Raw genomic sequence first — 5,581 nt, 5'->3', positions numbered from 1 at the left:
AAGCTAAGGAAAACAAACAGTGGCGTAGCGTGGGGGTGCAGGGGGGGGGCGGCCGCACCGGGCGCAACATCTGGGGGTTAGGGTTAGGGGGCGCAAATCCATGGGTTAGGGGGTGCAAATCCACGGGTTAGGGGGCGCAAATTACTTGCCTTGCCCCGGGTGCTGACAACCCAAGCTACGCCACTGAAAACAAATAAAAAGGAAACTAATAATAGCCTGCGGGATCAGGCCCGCATCACCCATCTGCATGAAGAAGAAGAAGAAGAAGAGGAGTTTGGATTTGCTATCCCGCCTTTCACTCCCCTTCAGGAGTCTCAAAGCGGCTAACATTCTCCTTTCCCTTCCTCCCCCACAACAAACCCTCTGTGAGGTGAGTGGGGCTGAGAGACTTCAGAGAAGTGTGACTGCTCCAAGGTCACCCAGCAGCTGCAGGTGGAGGAGCGGAGACACGAACCCGGTTCCCCAGATTATGAGACTACCGCTCTTAACCACTACACCACACTGGTGGCAAATTAATTTTTTTAATTAATTTTCGAAAATCCAAAACAAAGAAACATACAGAGAAACAAACAAACATAAATACATCCTGTTTAAATCTTGGTAACATTATTAAGTGACTTCCTCAAATCCCCTTGGTTGAATTTCATTATATATATTATTATTATATATCATTTTTCCAAAATCGATTTTCTCAAAAAATTAACCTGATCACTTAACATCTTTCATTCTTCCTAAATTAGCTTAAAACATCTTATCTTATCCATACATATTTAAATCCTAAGCCTATCTATTATTTGCAAGCTTTCCCAATTAAGTTATCTTAACATATTTAGCTAAGGTAAAGGTAAAGGGACCCCTGACCATTAGGTCCAGTCGTGACCGACTCTGGGGTTGCAGCGCTCATCTCGCTTTATTGACTGAGGGAGCCGCCGTACAGCTTCCGGGTCATGTGGCCAGCAGGACTCAGCCTCTTCTGGCGAGCCAGAGCAACGCACGGAAACACCGTTTACCTTCCCGCCAGAGTGGTACCTATTTATCTACTTGCACTTTGACGTGCTTTCGAACTGCTAGGTTGGCAGGAGCAGGAACCGAGCAACGGGAGCTCACCCCGTCACTGGGATTCGAACCGCCGACCTTCTGATCGGCAAGTCCTAGGCTCTGTGGTTTAACCCACAGCGCCACCCGCGTCCCAACATATATAGCTAAACAGTCTTTAAATTTCATCCACATTGCCCATATGAGCTGCAAGCAGGATCTGAGCACAAGAGCTTTCCCCCCCCCTTCCTGCAGTTTCAAGCAACTGGCACTTAGAAGCCCTGCTGCTTTGGACTAAGGAGGCAGAACAACAGCCATCATGACTAGCAGCCACTGACAGCTTTCTTCTCTTCCTTGAATTTTTCTATTCTTCTTTTAAAGACATCCAGGTTAGTTGGCATCACTGTCTCCTGCATAGCTGTCAACGTTTCCCTTTTTTAAAGGGAAATTCCCTTATTCCGAATAGGATTCCTCGCAAGAAAATTGAGAAGTTGACAGCTATGGTCTCCTGAAAAATGCGGCTGTCACTGTGGGTTAAACCACAGAGCCTAGGACTTGCCGATCAGAAGGTCGGTGGTTCGAACCCCCGCGACAGGGTGAGCTCCCATTGCTCGGTCCCTGCTCTTGCCAACCTAGCAGTTTGAAAGAACCTCAAAGTGCAAGTAGATAAATAGGTACTGCTCTGGCGGGAAGGTAAACGGCATTTCCGTGCACTGCTCTGGCTCGCCAGAAGCGGCTTAGTCATTCTGGCCACATGACCCGGAAGCTGTATGCCGGCTCCCTAGGCCAGTAAAGCGAGATGAGCACCGCAACCCCAGAGTCGGCCACGACTGGACCGACTGGACCTGGGTCAGGGGTCCCTTTACCTTTGCCTTATGGTCTCCTGCAGAAGGAAGTTCCACAGTTCATACGCTGTGTGAGGAAGGGCTTTATCTGTCCTGAATTTTTCACGAGTTCTAGCGTTAGGGGAGAGGGAGAATTTTTTTCCCCTCAACCTACTTCCTCCATACCATGCAGAAGTTTTATAAACTCCTGTTCATGCTGCCTTTTCTTACTTGCCTTTTCTCTCAACTAAAAGGTTCCAAACGCTCCAATCTTGGCGCCATCCTTCCAATCATTTGCTTGCCCTTTTCTGAATCATTACCAACCCTGCAGTATTCTTTCCGAGGCGACCAGGACTGTCCACATTACTCCGAATGGAGTTGCACCACAGATTTGTGTAAAGGGTTTATGGTACCGTACTTCCAATTCCTTTCCTAATGATCCCTAGCATGGAATTTGCTTTTCTCACAGCTGCCACAAACTGTGCTGTGCGAAGGAAGTCCTTGCTTTTATTTTTATTTTTTATTTAGAGCATTTGTACCCTGCCCTTCAGCCAAAAATGTTTCCCAGAGCGCAGGGCCGGATTGAGGTTCGATGAGGCCCTAAGCTGCTGAAGGTAATGGGGCCCTTTATATGTCCAGCTGTCCTTCGTCAACAACAAATTGTCACTGTTTTTTTGTGTTGAAGATACGCTATATGGTAATTTGTGGACCTAAAAGGTATTTAAAGCCATTTACACATAACAAAATATGTATTTTATCAAAGTAATTGTTGAACTGAAATACAATTAAGAAGTATATTAACAGTGAAATACTTAAGAAGCAGTATATTAAAAGTGAAATAATTATTAAGCTCTAACTTAAAATGATTGGGGGCCCATTACTTACAGCCTAGGAGCCTACACAACACAAAACACTGTTGCTGTATGTAGGTTTTATTTTATTTGTTTTTTATCTTATATTTTGGAAATGTACGTTGGGTTTTTTCCTTTCAATTTTTTGGGCGCCCCCAAGAGACGGGGGCCTAAGCTATAGCATGTTTAGCTTATACATCAATCCAGCTCTGCCAGAGTGGCTTACACACAATCTTTTGTCTCTCCTGCATCTTCCAACATTGCGCCTTAACAGATTACCCCAAATTCTAGTATTCATTAGAGTATTTACTTTCTCCCCATCATGCATAATCTTCTACACCTCTGTCATGTTCAAGGGTTTGGACTAGAACGAGATCATCCTTGTGGTCCATTCAAAGTCTATGAATATTTGAGAGTGTCTGTGTGTGACACTGGAGGAATGGCAGACGAAGGTGATTGACTACATGGGACTGGCCGAGATGACTGGCAGAATCCGAGACCAAGGAAAAGAGACGGTGGAGGAAGATTGGAAGAAATTTAAAGTCTATCTTAAGAACTATTATAAAATAAATGAATGCTAAAATGCCAAGGTTAGGGAAATTAAGAGGTTACAGCTGTACTGATTTGGTAAAAGACAGGAAGAGTAAAAGGTTAATTAGTTAAATTCTGAAGTGAGGATTTGCTGGAAGAAATTTGAAAATAGGGATGCAGAAAGGGAAGGTATGGGGAAGTCGGAGAAACAGGGTTCAAGAAAAGAAGGTTTTGAAATTTTACATGTTTATGTGTTTGTTTGTTATTGTATTGTGTATTGTTTGTGTTAAATATGTGTTAAAAAAACCCAATAAAAATTATTATAAAAGAGTGTGTCTGTGTGTGTCTCCCTTAACTCACCCTTAAAAAAAGCACTTTTTTCAAGAGCCCCAAATGCTGTACCCTGTCTTCACGAGAGAGTTGCTGCAGCCCTCATAATAATTTCAGTTAATGTTTTCTGAACTTTTCCCAGCTCATAACAATATCCTTTTGGAAGGTGACTTGATCAGAACTCTACACAGTATTCCAAGTGTGCTCTTCCTGCATGTTCTATCTATGACCTACAACAACTCTACAAGGTAGGCCTAATAATAATAATAATAATAATAATAATAATAATAATGCTATTTCTGTATGCCACTACTGCGGCTCATATTTTGTTAGCCCACAAATGGAAAATAGCGCACTCCCAACCAAAGAAGAATGGCAACTTAAACTGATGGAATATGCACAGCTTGCAGACCTATCGAATAAGAGAACAAGAAGGACATATGTTTAAAGAAGTTTGGAAAATGTTTATTGAATATATGTAGTAAAATTGTGTATATCTGAAAACGTGGGCAGCATTAAGATAAATACAACAGTGTAAATAAGTTTTGATGGATATTATAATGGAATACGGAACGGTTTAGTTTATATAAAATATGCAGGCATTTATGATCTGCAAAATATACCATGGAAAGAGAAGAAGGGAAGTCATTGATATTTTAAGGTTGTTTAAGTGAATATTTTAAAATGTAAAACAGAAATTTAATAATAATTTGGTTTTTTTACCATTGTAAGTCAAAGTGACTTACAGTACAAACAAACACATCCATTAACACCAGCATAAACCGTGACGGAATCTAAAAGACAATTCTATTTTCAAAAAGCTGAATTAAGACACCCCAAGCACTCAAGAATGCCATAGGTAACCTGGTGAAAAAAGAAGTGGTGCCTAAAGATACTATAATCCCCAGTACTGCAGGTTGGTGTGAAGTTGCCGGGGAATATGGGTGGGTAAGGAACTGAGAATAGTAATAACAATACTATAATAACAGTACTGGGACGGTGCAGCTGATGGTAGCAACCGATGGAAGTCAAAAGGACATATCCAAACTGGATTTCATGAGCATTGCATGCACAGCAAGCAAACAACCCTAGCTCAGTGGCAGAACACCTGTGTTCAGAACCATGAGGACTAGAATCCCGATTTATTTTTAGGGGAAGAGCTGTAGCTCAGTGGCAGAACACTTGCTTTGCATGCAGAAGGTCCCAAGTTTGATCCCCAGCATCTCCAGGTAAGGCTGAGACCTTCTGCCACTGAAGCTAGATGGACCAATGGCCTCTCTATAAAACAGCTTCTGGAGTCCCTATTTAAATCAGCCCATAATTCACAACCATGAGGGCTAGAACCTTGATTAATTTTAGGGGGAAGAGCTGTAGCTCAGAGAGCCTGCTTTGCATGAAGATGGTCTGTGGTCCAAACTCCAACCCAGGGATAATGCTCCTTGCCTGAAACCCTGAAGAGATGCTGCCAGTCAGTGCAGACAGAACTGAGCTGTATGCACCCCATGTTCTGACTCTGTATAAGGCAACTTCCAGCGTTCCTAGGAAAGTAAATCGCAGAACTTACAGCTTTCGAAAGGGTCCTTCTTCTGCAACCGGATGCTTGTCTCAGCAAACTTTTCGCGTCCTGCAAGAGCGTCTGAAGCCAAATTGCCTCTTTTTAGGCGTTGGCTGGAGGGGTGGGGGATATCAGAAGCCTGTTTCTCTCTGTGCTTGTAGATTGGACCATACAGTGGCGGTTTTAATAAGCAGGCGGCGGTGATGTGTAGCGCAAACCCGGACTTGAGTGAGACAATAATGGAGAAATCGGCCCGGGAAAGCCGAAGCAATTGCTATTCCCAGGAGTCCTCCAGAGGCTTTTTGCAAACAAACAAATCAAATAAATCTTTGCTCGGGATTTTATTCCCCACTCCCCAGAACACTTACAGTTTAGTGGCAGACATTTCACATTTCCTGAGACAATGGAAAAAATACATTTAAATTGCAGCCATCATCTGGGGCTCAAATCATCGC

This window comes from Podarcis vaucheri, assembly GCF_965113315.1.
Source record: "Podarcis vaucheri genome assembly, chromosome: 15".
NCBI lineage: Eukaryota > Metazoa > Chordata > Lepidosauria > Squamata > Lacertidae > Podarcis > Podarcis vaucheri.
Note: the sequence above shows the minus strand (reverse complement) of the source record.